Source organism: Vicugna pacos, chromosome 11 (genome assembly GCF_048564905.1).
Source record: "Vicugna pacos chromosome 11, VicPac4, whole genome shotgun sequence".
NCBI lineage: Eukaryota > Metazoa > Chordata > Mammalia > Artiodactyla > Camelidae > Vicugna > Vicugna pacos.
In genome coordinates this window covers 42,463,322-42,482,753 of record NC_132997.1, presented here as the reverse complement: position 1 = coordinate 42,482,753, position 19,432 = coordinate 42,463,322, and the positions used below count along the sequence as shown (strand labels likewise).

The window sequence follows — 19,432 nt, the reverse complement described above, 5'->3', positions numbered from 1 at the left end:
CAGTCTGGGATCTCATGGTGCTATTCAAATTCTTTTTCTTTATTTCTCTCGCAGACAATTCCTTTTCTTCTTCGTCTCCTAACAACTATTATAATTTTTTTCCAGCAGATTGAATCCCTTTCCTATAAGGTGGCAATGAATCTGGTGTTTCCCTGGTTGTACTGTGAAGAAAGAACATTTATGGGTTAATACATACATTCTGCACATATTTCTAATGCATTTTTTCATGAATCTTGAGTGATTGCTCTTATATATGCCCCTTGAGCATGATTATTTGTGCATCTGTAGTAAAAAAGAGAAGAAAAAACCCACAATAAATATCAAGACATTATTTTGAATAAATATCTTAGAGTTTCTCTTTTTGTTTTAGTTGTTCTACCTTATAAATTATACTTTCTATTTATAATGGATATCACAAACTTAAATCTGAATGATACAAGACTACCTTTGAGTCATATTACTAAATATCCCAGAAAAGAAATTTCCAGATTGATGTAAATCCATTTTGTCATTATGAATTTACTTTTTTCCCCCCAGTGGCCACCATGACATTATATAATTAAATATATATTTTGTTTGTTTCAATTGTATAATATTTTTAGGATGGTATAGATGTGTATGTTCTTTCATAGATTATTATGGATGTTTTTATATAGCCTTAGAATAAGAAAATATTTACAATTAAACTATATTTTCTATTTTTAGAAATACTTCTTCATTAGTTTTTCTGCCACAAAACCTTCATCTGCTCATGATTCATAAAATTATACATGCTTAATTATTTTCAAATGCAACCCAAAATTTAGAAAACTAAGGTTATCTCAAAATTATGTCTTTATCCATTAATAGATATTTATTGATTGCTTTTTTTTTTTTTTGCATGTTGCTTTTCTTGTGATACAAAGATGGAGAAAAATAGATCCATGTCCTCATGTAGTTGACAATACCATGGTGAGGGAGACATACAAGCAGTAAATTACCACACGATAGTCAGTCTACAGTGATGTCTGCTTCCCAGCAGAGGTGTGATTTGTCTTGAGATTTGGGGGATAATGGCAGATAAATGGGCTTAAAACTGGCGGCGAAGAAATATGGAATGATGGCATTTGTTCAGAGCAGCCATGAGAAGAGGCAGTAATGGGACATGAGGCTGGACAGGCTGGCTGAGGCCAGTTCAAGACAACACATACATCATGCAAAGAAGGGAACTGGCCATGAGGAGTCATGGAAGAACCTTCACCCATAATACTCAATATTTATTCAGTACGTGCCATCTGCCAAGCATTGTTCTAGTGATTGTACACATCGTCTCTAATCCTCTATTTCAGTTTTACATTTGAGGGAGGGAAATGGGGAATCTCACGGTATATGACACAAAGTAGAACATCTGGGACTTGAACCCGAGATTCGCTGTTTCTAACACTCACTCCTCCTTTTTTTAAACTATAAAATATATCGTGTATTCAAAGAACACAAATTATATACATAATGTAAAATATAACAAAAAGCAAATTTAACAAATCAGAACATTAGTAACACAATTGAGGTTCCCTTTGTGCCCCTCTGAGATCTAAACACCATTCAAGGGATAAATAATGTTCTTAAATTTGTATATGTATATGTGTCTCCACCAATATGGTTTGTTTATTCATTTATTACCTTTTACTGTGCTAAGAACACTTAACATGAGATTTACCTTCTTAACCTATTTTTAAGGGTACAGATGCAGTGACTACAGCAGGTGTCCAGAACGCACCCCTCTTACATAACTGAGACTTCAACTTCGTTAACTAGCAATGCCCTGTTTCAGAAACGCATTAAAATAGTATAATCCTGAGCAACATATCTTGGTGACTTTTAAAAATTCAATCTTATATTTGTGAGATTCATCTCTGTTGATGAATGGAACTGTAGAGAATTTACTTTCCCGATTCCTTTCTGTTTTAGCCTTATGATGACCATGTGTTTCTTCTACCTCTTTGCTTCTATTGCCAGTGTTGCTATAAAATTGTTATCTACGTCTCATCACGTACCCGTGCAAAAAGTTCCTCTACGGTATTGACTGTATCTAGGAGGCTATTTCTGGGTTGCACTAAATGTTCATATTTAATTTTAAAAGATAATGCTAAATAGTTTTCCAAATTGATTTCACTGATTTACAGCGCCATCCTTGCAATCTATTTTCCATGACCTTGTCATTAAGTACTTTAAAAAAAAAAAAAAAGTCTGGGCTAATCTAATGGGATGTAAATGGCATTTCAATAATCCAATTACTAGGCAGGGTTTTTTTTTTTCCTCCTATAATGTATTTACTTTTATACCTCTTCTTTTGTGAAAAGCCCACTCAAGCTTTTTAAGTTCTTATCGATTTATAAGGTGGCTTTTTCATATTCTGGATACTTATTCTTTTGTCAATAACATGTATTGCAAATTATTTTCCCAGTTTGCGGCTTTTATTGATTGCTTTTGATAAACATAAGTTTGTAATTGTACTGTAGTTAGAGTTGTCAGACTCTGTCTTTATTCTTTGTGTATTTTGTGTCTTGTTTTAAGACAAGGAACCCTGGGGTCATGGATCTAGTCTGCTCTATTTTCTTTGAGAAGTTTCATGCTTTTTAGGTTTAAGCATCAAATCCATTTGGAACTGACTTTTGTGAATGAGAGTGTGGTGTATCTCCAGTGCTGTTTTTCTGCACATGGACATTTTTAAAGAACTTGGGGCAGAGATGTTGCATGTGTCCATTTTTGCTTGAGGATAGTTGCTTGGTTAATATGTGACTTAAGACAAAGAACCAGAAATGAAGCTAATGCGATGGTCCCAACAAGAGATGCTGAGGGTCCGAATTAGGACAATGGCAGGAGGGTAGACAGGGAGACACAAACGATATTTCGGAACCACAAACAATAGGACCTTGGTATCTGATTTTAGTGGGCATAATCAACATTCTGGCCTTTAGTTTTCTTTGATGAATTTTTAAAATGAAATATTTTACTGCCCTCCTACAGAGTGGTGTCCTTGAGTGTCCTCTGCTTGCAGTGATTTTTCTTAAAACATTTGCAAGTCTCCTCTCCTCACATCCTTCAAATCTCTGCTGAAATTCACTCTTTGAATGATGGCTCCTTTGAGTGCCCTTTCTACTGAGCATCGACACATACAAATACCTGGCAATCTCTAGTTCCTTATGACTTATGGCCATCTTGGTGTGGTTATTTTTATTGTGTCTGTGTATTTCCACTGGATTATAAACTCTATGAGGGAAGAGCTCCATCCATTTGTTACTGCCCTATCGCCACATTCTATGCCAGTGTCTGTTAAATAGTCATTGAATACACAAATGGGCAGAAATTAATTTTAGGCCAGTGAAATGTACTCTTTTATTTTATTTTATTTTATTTTTTAACATTTTTTATTGATTTATAATCATTTTACAATGTTGTGTCAAATTCCAGTGTTCAGCACAATTTTTCAGTCATTCATGGACATATACACACTCACTGTCACATTTTTCTCTCTGTGAGTTATCATAACATTTTGTGTATATTTCCCTGTGCTATACAGTGTAATCTTGTTTATCTAGTCTACAATTTTGAAATCCCAGTCTATCCCTTCCCACCCTTGACCCCCCTGGTAACCACAAGTCTGTATTCTCTGTCTGTGAGTCTACTTCTGTCCTGTATTTATGCTTTGTTTTTGTTTGTCTTTGTTTTTGTTTTTTAGATTCCACATATGAGCAATCTCATATGGTATTTTTCTTTCTCTTTCTGGCTTACTTCACTTAGAATGACATTCTCTAGGAGCATCCATGTTGCTGCAAATGGCATTATGTTGTCGGTTTTTATGGCTGAGTAGTATTCCATTGTATAAATATACCACCTCTTCTTTATCCAGTCACCTGTTGATGGACATTTAGGATGTTTCCATGTCTTGGCTATTGTAAATAGTGCTGCTATGAACATTGGGGTGCAGGTGTCATCCTGAAGTAGATTTCCTTCTGGATACAAGCCCAGGAGTGAGATTCCTGGGTCATATGGTAAGTCTATTCCTAGTCTTTTGAGGAATCTCCACACTGTTTTCCATAGTGGCTGCACCAAACTGCATTCCCACCAGCAGTGAAGGAGGGTTCCCCTTTCTCCACAGCCTCTCCAGCATTTGTCATTTGTGGATTTTTGAATGACGGCCATTCTGACTGGTGTGAGGTGATTCCTCATTGTAGTTTTGGTTTGCATTTCTCTGATAATTAGTGATATTGAGCATTTTTTCATGTGCTTTTTGATCATTTGTATGTCTTCCTTGGAGAATTGCTTCTTTAGGTTTTCTGCCCATTTTTGGATTGGGTTGTTTATTTTTTTCTTATTGAGTCATATGAGCTGCTTATATATTCTGGAGATCAAGCCTTTGTCGGCTTCACTTGCAAAAATTTTCTCCCATTCCGTAGGTTTTCTTCTTGTTTTACTTCTGGTTTCCTTTGCTGTGCAGAAGCTTGTAAGTTTCATTAGGTCCCATTTGTTTATTCTTGCTTTTATTTCTTCTAGGAGAAAATTTTTGAAATGTATGTCAGATAATGTTTTGCCTACGTTTTCCTCTAAGAGGTTTATTGTATCTTGTCTTATGTTTAAGTCTTTGATCCATTTTGAGTTGATTTTTGTATATGGTGTAAGGGAGTGTTCTAGCTTCATTGTTTTACATGCTGCTGTCCAGTTTTCCCAACACCATTTGCTGAAGAGACTGTCTTTATTCCATTGTATATTCTTGCCTCCTTTGTCGAAGATGAGTTGACCAAAAGTTTGTGGGTTCATTTCTGGGCTCTCTATTCTGTTCCATTGGTCTATATGTCTGTTTTGGTACCAATACCATGCTGTCTTGATGACTGTAGCTCTATAGTATTGTCTGAAGTCTGGGAGAGTTATTCCTCCAGCCTCTTTCTTTCTCTTCAGTAATGCTTTGGCAATTCTAGGTCTTTGATGGTCCCATATAAATTTTATTATGATTTGTTCTAGTTCTGTGAAATATGTCCTGGGTAATTGGATAGGGATTGCATTAAATCTGTAGATTGCCTTGGGCAATGTGACCATTTTAACAATATTGATTCTTCCAATCCAAAAGCATGGAATATCTTTCCATTTTTTAAAGTCTTCTTTAATTTCCTTCATCAATGGTTTATAGTTTTCTGTGTATAATTCTTTCACCTCCTTGGTTAGATTTATTCCCAGATGTTTTATTACTTTGGGTGCTATTTTAAAGGGGATTGTTTCTTTGCTTTCTTTTTCTGTTGATTTATCGTTAGTGTAAAGAAATGTAACTGATTTTTGAACGTTAATCTTGTAACCTGCTACCTTGCTGAATTCTTCAATCAGCTCTAGTAGCTTTTGTGTGGACCTTTTAGGGTTTTCTATATATAGTAACATGTCATCAGCATATTTTATTTTTTAAAGAGAGGCTTTTATAGAGCTAATGTTTTTGGAATTTTAACACATTTTCACTTTTCCTACAATGGCAGAATTCTGGTGAGATGGCTTAGATCTCGTTACAACATTTATAAAGCAACTTAAGATTGAAGAAGACAAGGAGCAGGAGCCATTGGGAACATCCCAGTTTTCCTGCACTTACCTGGCTAAGCCATGCATCATCGTTATTATGCACTGGCAGTAAAAGCAACGGCCTCTAAATTAACTGAACCTTTTTAGAGAAAACAAAACTGTGAATCTTAATTGGCCTGCATCTCAACACCTGCCTAGACGGAGGCAAGTCTCCCTCCCTCCGCTGCTTCAGAGCTGCGTCCCCCACAGTCCTCCACTGGACTGGATTCGAAATGCTCAGACTTCGTGAGCCTTGTCTGTTTAAAGCCATGCTTTAGAGAAGAAACCATGATGATGATTAAATAAACATGTAAAACAACTTGTGGGCTGGAGACGATGCAGTTTTGGTCACATGAGAGTTTGGTAAGCATGTTTCCCCCATTCCACATCTTAGAGGCAGAATCTTAAAAAACTGCCACCTGGCTGTGGTGCTGGTATCTACTCTGATACCACAGCTGATTTAGGTGACTGCCAACAAGCATGCACATAGCTTGTCTAGACTAGTTTTTTTTTTTCCCCAAACGTTAATATATACATGCATGATCTGGAGATTTGTTGAAAAATAGATTCTGATTCAATAGGTTTGATTGGTGGGGTCTAAGATTTTGCATGTCTTACAAGCTCAAACCTAGTACATGAACCTTGAAAAGCAAGGAACATAGACTTCTGATAAAAATACTGAATATTATCAACCTCAATTTAAAGATAAGTTTTTTTAAAAGACAAATCGTTGGAACAAACTAGACAATGAGGATGCTTGATTGCAGAATGAAATCTACTTTGAAATACATTTTTATATGGAATAAAATAAAATATTAGGGTTAAGATTTTTTTCTTTTAATCCTAGATTAGATGAAAAATAATTGATAGTGCTTAAAGCTGTAGTAAAATGTGCACAAAATAAAAGCAAGATCTTTAATGTATAAGGAAAAAAAGCAAAATCAACATGGCTAGAACTCAAATCAGAAGACCAAAAGAGGGATTTAAAAACATTCTCAGGATGCAGAAGTGACGTCTCAGAAAATAAAGGTAACATAAGAGTACATGAATGACGTGACTCAGAACGTGGAAATGTTGCAAAAGCTGACCCAGGAAGAGGTGAATGAATTGAAATCAGTAATTATTAACCTAAGAACGTCTTCCAGAACTATAAAGACCCTTGAAGGAAGGCATGATTTACCACACACAGGTAAAACTGCTAAGCAGAAACCAGCACATAGACATTCCCTGATAAGATTTTTAAACCTCAAAGCAAAAATAAGGAGCTTAATGCTGCCACATACAAATGAGTTCATTTTCAGAAAAAAAACAGACTAGATTCATATTTCTCTTCTGCAGTAGTCAAAACCAGAAAGCAATAAAGAAACATCTATAAACCCATTAGAAAAATCAAATGTAAAACAAGGTTTTACAACTTGGTGTGTTGTCCTTAAATGTAATAGCAACAAAAACACGTTTTCGGTCTTGCTAAGACTCAAGATATTTATCAGCAAGGACCCGTTACTCCAACCTACGCTCACATCACAAAAGGCAGACCACAGAATGAACTCCCATATCTGAAATGTGTACTTTTTTGGACTGTTTTGTCAAATTACAGAGGTTAGTAAATAAAAACACAAAACAGGTTATCCGTACCTCTTTTGTGTTATCATTGTACTTTGTGCTATTGTCTTATGGTTACTTTCTTCCGAGACCTTTCCTCCACAGCCTGATCATCTTGAGGGCAAAGACCGTTGTTCACTTTTGCACACCGTCATCTGTTTTCTCTGGTGTATGCTCTGAAAGTATTTGTTAGCAATTAAATCTGTTGTCTTTTGTGGCATAATCTCATTGAAATCCATTGTCTTGCCTCCTGGATCTGATCATGTTGAGAAATTTATTAGAGGGAACTGTAGAAATCACCAGCAAAGCCAATTTAGAGATTTTATATTGGGGCAGTCATTTCTAAACCAAATTTAATTTTCAGAAGCAATTTTGGATGATGGGGCTCAAAGCCGTGTTTGGGGCATGACGTGGAACTTGAGAGGGAAATGAGAAGTGATAGCTGGCTTGGTGGGTGACTCCCCATTCCCAGATACATGGAGTGGCAGGGCTGCTGCCTGGAAGTGACGGGTGTTTTGTGCAGGTGGCACTGTTGACTCCTAGGAATGCTCTTCATTTCATCACAAATCATTGCTCATTGGTGTCTGTACAGGCTTATCTGGATCTCCTTTGATGCAATTTGTGGTGTAACTGAACTGTAGCAGATGAAAGTATTTCATTTCAGGCACTCATAACCAAGTGGTTTTCAATGACATCAATATATAGCTTTACAAGTATGTCTTCATTGGCCATGATTTGTTTACATCATTGGGTTAATTTGGGCAAACATACTAATTCATAGAATACTATGAGTTATAATCATACTAAATAGAATAATAAATGAAATGACAATATATTAAAGAGTAGAGCTGGAAAAGTACTTAGAGATCTGTCTAAGATTAATTTTATAAATAATATTAATTACTACCATTATTAGTACATGGTATTGCACATTCTAAAACCCAGGGCCCGTCTGGGCTTCTCCAAAAACACTTCTAGTCAGGAGGGCTGGGGAGCCGGGGGAATTTTATTGATCCTTATGCTAAATATTTTAGAGTTCTCTAGTCCTGCCAGGATGTTTCTGAAGCAGATGGACTTAGAGCTGCTTCCAACCCATGAGGAAGCACCTCACCCTGTAAAATCCTAGGAGAGAATTATTTTTCTGAGTTTTAGGACCAAAAATTTAGAAATTTTATTTTTTTTATTTTTTTTTAATTTCTGTATTGTAATAACCAACAATAGCTCATGTATATTTCCTGAAACTTTACAATGCAGTTTCATGTATATCACTTCACTTCATTCTTAGCAATAAGCCCGATTAGGTCACAGTGAATACTTAGCAGCGCTAATGTGGTTGGTCGTCTGCTGGGCACTTCACACGTGTGACTTCTGTGAACCCTCGCAGGTTCTGCTGTATGGGGTCTAGGCCTTTTCCCATTTTACAGAGAAGCAGTAAGGCACAGAAAATCCACATAGCTAATAAATGTTGGAATAAAAGTCCAGCCCTACCATACTGATCTACTTCAAGGTAAGTGCTTTGTGACCATTGCTCTAAGATGGTATGTTGTGGTCATCCCTCGTCTCCTAGTTTAATTAAGAGTCTTACAAAAGCCATGCAAATGAACTAGTGGCTTCAGTCAAATCATCCTTTGAATTTTTGTAGTTGCCATGACATCCTGAAGAAATGTATCCTGCCTTCCCCAGAATTTTAATAAGATGCCCAGTGCTTCTTGCTTTATTTCCTAATCCAGTTGAACTCAGGATCTCCCCTGCATCTTATCTTGAATGACTGTTCCCTACTCTTTGGTTCAGTTGCTCCCTACTCTTTTCTTTGATTTCCTCCCCATTTGCCAAAGGAATAGCAAAGGTTGGGGGGTGATGGATGTGGTGTTTTCATAACAGCTTACTATAACAAGACTTATATTGAAAGATTTGGCACTTTTCTTCTTAATGTTTTGCAGGGTCCACTACCTAACCTCATCAGAAATTTCTCTGATCTTTTTCCTTGGGCTCCTTGCCTGTTGTCATGAAGCTAGAACCCTTTTCTTCCCTCTTCTGATGTCCTGAGTATCTGCACTCCATTCCCTTTGCCCTAGAAATCTTAAAATGCTTCTACCTGTAACATGTGGATAACTGTCATCTCTTTGCTGCAGTTCTTGCCCTCGCAGACCAGTCCTGAGAGTGTTCGTTTTGTAAGGCCGACTGTCTAGGTATTTTCGTGGAAAGTAACACAGTGTTTTCCTGAATGAAAATGTACTTCTCTGTGGAGTAGAAGGAATTGTTTCAAGTTTTGTTTTCAAATAGGGACTGTTCTTCCCTTTTCCATGCTGATGAAGGGGATGCCCCAGCTTCAGATCTTATTTTGTGCTTCTGTCTCCATCCCTTTGGTTCAGCAATTCCGCTAATAGCTTTCCAAGTCCTTGTTCCCCCTGGAGCATGGAGATCTTTGAAACGTCTTGCTCGCTGAACCACCTTCGGCCTCTTCTCCACTCGCTGGATCTGTCCTAGGATACGCATTTCAATAGCAACAATTCCCATTCAGTAGCTGGTATAACAGAAGCCCCACAATATTTCATAATTTGCTGAAAGTCAAATGGTGTCTGAACTTGGTCTAAAACCCCACTAGGACTAAGTAAGGGTCTTTACTAGGAAAAATGTCAGTGTTCATTCTCTATAAACCTTACCTCCTCTCTCAGCACACTGTGCTCTATGTTCTGTCACTTGTCTTATTCATTCTTTTTGTCCTTTCTGTGGACTTTTTTCTTTTATTACCTCTATCCCTGGACTGTTGTGCTCAAAGTGGCACATGTTTGATTCAGTTAAAACAGAACTCTGAACTTGTCTCCAGGAAGCATGAAGATGTATGTCCCATAACACTGGGTAAATGGAGCTGTTCTTGCTAAAGAGGAGAGCTGGGATGTTACACTGGAAATTCAAAGTAGAGCTGTTCTTGCTAAGGAGGAAAGCCAGCATGTTATGCTAGAGATTCAGTGTGCCAGCCATCCGGACGCGATGGCCCCGGTCATCTTCTACTAGACTCATGGGTCATGGCTCTTTACTAGTTCCTTCCCAAGAAAGGTCTGGACAACGAGATCAGATCTAACACACGACTCTTGATTTACGTCTTTCTTGTTATTTTTAAGGATCTTTATACATATATGCTGTATTTTATAGGGAGTCCTTAATTACAGTCTCGGCATAAAACTTCAAATTAATATCGTCTAGCCATTGTTATATGTAAGTTTCCGGGCTGGATAAATCCACCTGAATGCCTCTGATTCTAATGAAGGGGAAACTGTAGAATGACTCCCACTCTCCTCCAGCCTTCCTCACCCCATCCTGCCTTGTCCAGACCCCACCTCCTCTACAAAAACAGGCCCCCTCCCAGTGCTCTAAACATGAAACACATTTGATTTTCCATACAAATTTAACTTGAAATTCAGTTTTTGCTTCGGACAGAAGCCATTATTGAACTGTTCTAACCACAAGTCATTGATTTACTTTGAAGAAAGTGAATATATTTCTATGATTTTTTTCCTATCCTAAGTAATCATGATAATGCCCTTATGAAACATTAAAAAAAAGACATAATTAAGAAATCTTTTGTAATTAGGATCACTCTTAGGACTGCCAGATTAGGACTGCCAAATTTTCAAGCTCAGGCTTGTTTGAAGTTGCCATTAACTTTTGACTATCATTAATGGAGGATTTAGTCCTATTAAAATTAGGGTAGATACTGTTTTCTCTCTCTGACTCAGCGAATGAGTTTAGTATTCATTGGAACTTACTACGTGAGACGTTGCCAAGCCAGAGCGGTGTAAACCATGCTGGAATAACACTTTAGGAAGAAAACATAAATAAACATACCCTGTCAAGTAAATCATTCTGAATGGTGTGGGAGAAAGTTTGGAGTTAAAAGGCCTCGTTTGAATTCTAGTTTGTTCATTTACTCATTCATCAAACATATAGTGAGTGTCAACATTAAGTGAGGCACTAAAGACAGGCACAATTTCCCAACAGTGTGACCTTATTCTCTTATAACCTCTCTAATTCTTTGTTTCTATATGAGTACTAGAAGGAAATAATATCTATTATATTACATTATAATACTTACATTGAACTCTGGTAATATTTACCCACGGTTCTTACGAGTATTTAATGAAGTGATGTATTAAAATCGATGAGACAACAGAGATGGAAGCATCTTATAAATCCTGAATGAGTGATTGTAATTATTGTTGTTAGTGCTAACAATGGAAAATATTTCCCTCTGGGTCCTGGACTGAGTTTTTTAGGAAGGAAAAAGCTATGTCAGAGTTTGTTGTCACATAGCATCTCCAGCAACGGCAAGATTTAGAAAACAGAAACTAGCATAGTAAGTGAATTCCTGGGCTGAGGTCATTGGCGAATGTACTGTAATTGGCAAATGAGGTCATTAGTGAAAAGGGCGGACCAGGGATGAAGGGGAGGGGGCACTTGGTGAAGGCAGCAGCACCCTGGGAGGACGTTTTAGGGAAGGATGTATAGAACCGAACTTTAAAAGTTGGAGGAATTCAATGGATAAATGTGGGACGATTCCAGGAACGCACTCAGGACTTCAGTCTAGTTAGAAGGTGGCTTTGAGAGTATGGAGGTGAGGGCCAGAGCTAACAACTGACATTGAGGAGAGTTCTGAACAGCAGGGAGAAGAGTGGAATGGTTCTGTTTGAAGAGCTGATGTCACTTAACATCAGACGAATGTCTTAGAATCTTGATTTATCAGCTACTACTTTGTGGTATGGACAAGTTACAAAATTTAAGGCTTATTTGCCCCATCGGTGAGTATCTGTCTCTCGCCATTGCTATGAGGACGAGATGAGATAAAATGCATCACACTGTCTGGCATATATTAGATTCTTGATAAACCTTAGCTATTTTTTCTACTTCCCTTTCTCTTCATAGTTGCAATGGGGCTTTTGCCCTTCGAGTTAAAAATGTGTCATGTTTGTCTCCCTGCACATTTTATAACTTAAATGTCTCATATATTATACCATCTGCTTCCTACAGAGTCTGAGACCTGAAATTACTGTCTTCAGAGGTTCTCTAGCAAGCTATACAAATAAGTTCAGGTTTAGTTTACTGATACCCTTGAATTTTTCCCTAATCAATTAAAATTGCTTCTTCACTGAAGTCAAAGTTCTTTAAAGCATTTGAATTATATGAATAATACCCAGTATAGAAGAAATACTACCAGTTAAGTGTTCTTCACCATCTATTGCCTGCTCTCTACTCATTATAAGAAACAAGCTATGTCTGAATGTTGATGGTTCCAGATTTGAGTTCATTTTATTAAGTAGTTCAGGACATCAAGTATCAGCATACATTTCTTTATCCTAAATAAAAGGTGACCTTTCTTTTAATCTTGTTCTGTGGTTTCTCATTAGAGAATAGACCAAGATGATAAAATAAGAGGAGTCTTCCCTTGCTTCAATTTGGCTTTGTGTTACTGTTTTGCTTCGGCTCTCTGCAGCTACAAAATCAAAAACAGTTTTTTGATGCATAGAAAACACATTAAGAATAGAAACACATTTTTAATACCTTCAGAGACTGAGAAAATCTTTAAAATGACTTCAGTTCTACTAGCTTCTTTAAGCAAAGCACTTGTTTCCGATTCCTTTTCCATTTTTTTGTGTGTCACGGCCTAATTTTATCCCAAGCACCATCACAGCCCTGATGGTCCCAGAACTCACCTGAGCAAAGGAGACATGGACTAGTTACCCTGTCTGTCCCATCATGGCATCCATCTGCCCTACTGTATGTCCCTCCACCTTTCCCCTTCCCTGCCGTACCAACTTCCCTTAAGTGCAAGGCCTGATTTCCTCTCAGCTGCACGCTAGAAAGATTATCTGAAGGTGCTGCTGATCCCTCATTTCTCCAAGTCATCCTGCACGCTGCTCCCAGCATTATCTTGCCTCTGCTTTAAGATTTAGAGACGATTCCTGAACTGTAAGGAAAGGGACAGCATCTTGGTGTGGTTCCCACACTTAATGTGGAAAAGACATTGTGGATTCCTGGACCCCCTCCAAGACTCGCTGAACCTGTTTTGAGGAATGATCCTGGAAATCTGCATACTTAGAAAGCACTCCTGGTGATTCTCAGTAGGTTGGTTTAGAAATCTAGCCCTGCCGATTGGAAATCTGGGAGCCTGAGAATCCCAGGTTAGAACTGCAACAGCGCATTTAACATCTGCAGAGAACTAGGAAAGTCATTTAGCTTCCTTAAGTCACTAGGTTCCTCTGCTTCCCTTTTTGATCCAAACAATGGATCAGAATTTTCTGAAACTTGGTGAAAAGACTGAGTGTTGTTTTTTCCCGCTCTCACCAAATAGGCTTGTGAAAAGCAGACTTGAATTCCAGAAACACGGTTGTGGCTTTGGTACCCCTGCAGACACACGCGTCAGTGGAGACCTGCAGGACCAAATCTAAAGGCTTTCTGGGTTCCCTGAGAAATCATAGAATGAGTAGAAACATCTCTGCCTCGTGGAGACTAAGATGGTCTGAATTTAGAATGGAAAGCCATCGGGGCATGCTCAGAAAAGGGTCCAGGAGGAACACCAGTGCTGGGAATGATAAGGGACCACACTTCAGCGCCCCAACTTCTATTTCCAGGATACGGTAGAACTTGAACATAGTCCAACAATCTAAATCCAAACAGACCCAGGACACAGAGCAGTTCCTGGGAGCCGAGCATGTCCAAAGCGGGGTGGGCTGAGGAACAGGGAAGGCAAGAGCTGATGAGCGGACCAGTTGGACCTGGCTGTCAGCAGCTCCTTGAGCAGCAGCACATGGGAGATGGAGGCGGGAAGACAGTGGGTCAACATCCTAGATCAGCTACAAAATTCCTCATGTTTTCTAGTACCACAGTGTGCTCCGATCCCTGCTCATCTTGACTCCTCAGAGGATCGGTGGGGTCAGAACTTGCCCTGCACCATTGATGTGTAGGCTGACTGCAGGTGAGATTGGGGAGGTGACCCGTGGCGGCAGTTTTGGGTGGAGTACAGGCTATCTGGCCCTAGAAATGAGAGGCGTGTGCTCTGGTGATGTGAGCAGAGGTCTCACGTGGAGTCCAGCCTGCGGGGTGGTGAGTAGGCTAGTGTTCTGCACATCTCTTCACCACGCCCAGCCTGGGTTTGTGCAGGTCATTCCCAGCAGCTGTCCCCTGACTAACCTGACCTGGGGTCAGGAGAGCCTGATTAGGGCTCTGGGTCACAGGGAAGCCCGACAACTACAACTAGACCGCAGTCCCTTCTTGGAACCTGTTTCTCAGCAAATCGCAGCCTAACCTCAGTGGCTGCTAAAGCCTCTTTGCCTTGTTCTAAGCCCTTGGGCTTCATAATAGCCACGTGAAGTTGAACAAACCATTTAAGCTCCCAGATCCTCAGTGCTCTCAACTCAGTAACCGGGCTGACAGGTTGGTTGGGCAGCTTCAATGCCCAGTATGTGTGGTGCATAGTGCGAGCCTCATATTGTTCATTTCCCTTTGGCTTTTCCTCCCTTTGCCGTAGAGAGCCTCTGAATATTTGTTTTTATGCCCACTCTCCTAATGCTTGTATTTACATAATAAACTGTCACTCCAATTTATTTTGATCCTCTGAGAGCCATGAATAGCAAAACCCTCTGGAGGTTAATCCCAGCTGCGGACAAAAGGGTGAGAGCACATGGTGTTTCTCTGGCACCTGGAGGATGGGTAGGTTTGGGGATGTGAAAGCACTGAAATGAAAAAGTCAGCATCCGCACAGCCAAACCTCCTTGAGAGTAAGGCTGAGGTCCCTGTTGCTTAGAGAAACTCTCAGAATATAGCTGGGTTAGGTTTTCAGGCCCAGGATATGGCTTCTGAAGTGGGAGCAAACCAGAGAAGCATCACACGCTCATTTAACACGTTTATCGAGACCCTCGAGTATTACGGTGACTTCATCAGATTTGGTTCTGGGGATAACAGAGCAGAGAGAGTAGTGAGGGAGATGGAGGCTGCGTGCGCAGCGTGGGCACCGTCACGTCCCCCTCCAGGACGGAGGGGCTCATTCTCCCAGCTACTGGGAGGCTTGTCCACAGATGCCTGGCAGCTGAATCTGTCTCTAAGAATTGCCTTTGGCCGAGGAGAACTGCCACAGCGGTCAGCCAGCATCCTGCAGCCGATGGACACAGGGGCCCAGCCCCCGGCCCTCACCTTGGAACAATTCTCTCTTCAGAGCAGCCCCAGGGCTTGGTGGGGGTCTTGGTGACAACTGCATTGTAGTTAAATCGCTCCTCCTGCTCAGTTGGTTTTATTTGTTTATTGGCATGTAATTAATATGTCATATGATACACCCCTCTAAAATGTAAAATGTGACGGTTTTTAGCGTATTCGGAGTCATGCAGTTTTTCACCGCCATCTAATTCCAGAATATTTTCATCACCCTCCTTAAAAAACAAAACAAAACAAACTCATCCCCTTAGCAGTTGCCCCCCTGTGCACCCCTACCCCCCGGCCCTGGCAACCACTAATCTACTCCTTGTCTCTATAGATTTGCCCATTCTGGGCACTCAATATATATGAATTCTACAATACGTGGCCTTTTGTGTCTGGCTTCTTTCTCTCAGCATAATGTTTTCAAATTTCATCCACACTGTATGTGTAGTGCCATTTTTTTTTTATTGCCAGGTAGTATTTTTCCTTGTATGAATGTACCATGTTTTATCTTTCTTATCAGTTGATGGATATTTGAATTGTTTCTTACTTTTGGCGGTCATAAATCGTATGGCTGCTTTGAGCATTCATGTGCAAGTTTTTGTGTGCACGCTTGTTTCCAATTCTCTCCCGTGTAGGCTCAGGAGTGGAATTGCTGGGTTATATGCTGTATGTTTGACACTTGGAGGTACTGTTACAATGTTTTCCAAGGAGCTGCATCATTTTACATTCTCACCAGCGATGTATGATGGTTCCAGCTTTCCATATCTTCATCAGCACTTGCTATTATTATCTGTCTTTTTGATTCTAGCTATCCTAGTAAGTGTGAAGTAGTGTCCTGCTGTGGTTTTGGTTTTGGTTTCCCTAATAACTAAAGATATTGAGGCTTTTTTTTCATGTGCTTCCTGTATATCTCCATTTCTGTATATCCTATGGAGAAATGTCTGTTTAAATATTTTGTATACTTTTAATTGGACTCGTTTATTGTTGAATTGTAAGAGTTCTTTATGTATTCTGTATACAAACCCCTTATCAGATACACAATTTAAAAATATTTTCTCCTATTCTGTGACTTGTCTCTTCACTCCCTTGATGATGTGTTTGAAGGGCGAACATTTTAAATTTTGATCTTAAAAAAATTTTTTTCCTTACGCTTTTGGTGTCGTATATGAGAACCATGGCCAAACCCAAGATTTACTCTCATGAAGATGTGCTCTTATGTTTTTTCTAAGAGTTTTATAGTTTTTTTGGGTGTTTTTTTTTTTTACATTTAGATCTGTAATCCATTTTGAGGTTATTTCTGCCTCTACCCAGTTCTGTTTGTGCGAACCCTTACAGGTATCGGTCCCAAGTTCCCAAGTGCACTCCCCCGTAAATCTCCTACAAACCTCAAGTTTGCTTGCCAGGATTCAGATAGTTGAGTCATGAATATGCAAATAAAATATGATGATTGGGGGCATTGCAGAAACTATGAGCACAGCCGTCTCTGGTAGATTTCTGAGGGTGGGCGTCCCTCCCAAGGGGAGACAGGCCTGTGGACTAGGAGCTCCTTAATGGACTGGCAAGGGAAGACCTCTCCCTTCCCTACTGTCTTAGTCCATTCAGATTGTTATAACAAAAAATACCATAGACGTGGGGAAGTTTATTTCTCATGGTTCTAGAGGCTGGGAAGTCCAAGATCAAGGCACCAGAGGATAACGTGTCTGATGAAAGCTTGCTCCCTGGGTCAAAGACAGCCTTCTTTTCTTGGTGTCCTCATATGACAGAAGGAGTTTTCTAATGTCTCTTATAAGACATCCCCTTTAGGAGGGCACTACCCTCGTGTCCGAATCACCTCCCAGGGCCCCATCTCCTAATGCCAGTACAGTTAGTTGTTAGAATTTAATGTATGTAAATTAGGGGGGTACAAACGTTCAGTCTGTGCCACCCACTTTGCTCTGAAGTCTACACTATTCTGTAGAAGGAAGTTTGCAGTCACAGAGATCACAGCACAGGCAAGTTAATAGTCAAATCGTGTCACTGGATCAAGTTACATATCTGTTTATTTATGTATTGCAGCCGGAGAAAGATAAATGCATATTCCATAGCAATTGTTATTATGTAACATGTAATTCAATGTTATAAAGATGAGCCTATTATATGAAAAATAAATACAATTATGTTTGATCCAGGCTGTAAAATTGCTTACTTCCTATATCTTATATGCTAATAGGCAATATGGAGTCGATTTCTGCTTATTTATTTATAAAGAAAACCCAATTAGTATATTTAGCATACATTATATGGTCTTGATGTTTGCAGCCTGATTGTCACTTTGGAGATATTTTAGCTTATTGTGTTGAGTCGTGGAGTAAGCTTTATGCTCAGAAAGTCTGAAGGGAGAAGGGCAAGAGAGGACAAGATTTGGTCAACAGTTTTACTGGAATGAAATATTTTTGCATTTATATATCGAAATTAAAGTTTGATTAGCTATTCCAAGCTTTGTTCGAGCGTTAGGGACTCATAGACAGTTTGAGATGAAGCATACTGTAATCAGCTAACTTCGGTTCTCACTTAACATTAAAAGGAAACTGAGTCTCAGAGGAGGGTGGTAATTGGACCTAAGCTGTAGGTGAATTAGCAACGAGACCTTGTTCTAGGATCCAAACCTGAGCACTCCCAGCCGTGGGACTTAGTTCTTGCCATAAGTTGCTTGAGTGTTTTCCAGTGTGACTTTAGGCTGTTGAAATGGGTGTGAGTTTCTGTAAGATCTTTGTGAGTCGGGGCAGAGGAGAAAAGGGTCTTGTAGCTCTTTCCATTAAGTTGCAGCATCATCTAGGTTTTAGAAAGCAACAAAACAACACAAAGATGAATATGCCTCAGCTCTCACTCCTTTGCAGACGGTAAAGCCCTGGGAGTCAGAGGCAAGTCTTTCTCATACTGAGTAAGGACCTGGCCCCGAGCAACTCCTAGCAAGGCGTATTTCCAAGCACTGCTTGAGCAGCAGGTTACCCTCCATCCTTCAGCTCCATCTGGAGGAATAGCCCAAGGAAGAGATTATGTGAGGTACTTTAGTGATTGCAGAAATGAAAGGAAGTCGTTGTTCTGAAGCAGAGTGTGGATTTTAAATTTTAATGGTAACTAATGGTCCTTATCCGTGATAATTCTATTTTTGATGCTTTGAAAGATTTCAAAACAAAGTCTCAAAATAGCTTTCATAAACCAGTTTGACCTTGCCCTGAAACCCAGAACAATAGTTAATTCACTTGAAGTAGAGATATCATTGGTTCAAACAGCAAAATATCTCCCGGACTCAATTTAAACAAAATAAATAAAAAATAAGGTAGTTCATACTTTTTTCTATTAAAAATAATTTTATGGGAGCCCCTTTGTTTCACTGAATTTAAATATATCATTATAAACTTAATATATTCCCAACAGTGTCACTGTGCAATGACAATTACTGTTAATATTGTCCTGTGTTTTCTTTAAGCTTTCTAAGATTTTTCACATGGATTTTTTTTAAAGGGTGTTTTGGATTCTGTCCTATCAGACACCTCTCTGCCTCCCTGTGAAGGAGGGTTTCCAAACAGCTCCCCTGGAATTCTGTCCTCCCTTGATAAGGAGAAGACTGGCTATTTTCTGCATAAGTTGCTCCTAGACCAACCACAGTTGGCCAGGGTCATTGGTTCAGCCATGAGGGGGACCAGCCTAGCCAAACCTTCATCAGAGCAAGCATGACAGTAGAGAAGGAAGCTTTTATAAAATATTGTTGATTATGAAAAAAATCCCACTAGGATTGTTCGAGGTTCATTATCATCCAGAAATCCAAAAGCAAATGAGAGATACAAAAGCATTAGTATTTTCTGACATTGTTTACTCCTGCCTCTGCCTATCATAGGCTGAGAGAAGAATGCAGTAGGAAGCTTGAGATGGTAGGTCCTTTCTGAGTCCATTTTTTATTATTATTTTTTAATGGATTAGGAGACAGGCCAGAGAGATTAAGTCACACGTCCTAGGCTGCATGGCTGGTAAATTGTCCAGACCTCACCCGCCTTCCTGGATGCTCTTTTAACCTCTGTTCTTAGAG

The 19,432-nt window shown here is 39.4% G+C and overlaps 1 protein-coding gene and 1 long non-coding RNA gene across 14 annotated transcripts in view; one reads left to right on the top strand and one right to left on the bottom strand.

Moving 5' to 3' along the window:
• The window catches only part of NRG3 (neuregulin 3), a 940,531-nt gene that overhangs the window by 781,485 nt on the left and 139,614 nt on the right, over positions 1-19,432 (top strand). The window lies entirely within an intron of this gene.
• On the bottom strand, positions 12,452-13,776 carry LOC140699782 (uncharacterized). The gene is made up of 2 exons (XR_012078020.1): positions 13,519-13,776; positions 12,452-12,667 (listed from the first exon to the last, which is right to left on the bottom strand). It is a non-coding gene; the product is annotated as an uncharacterized lncRNA (long non-coding RNA).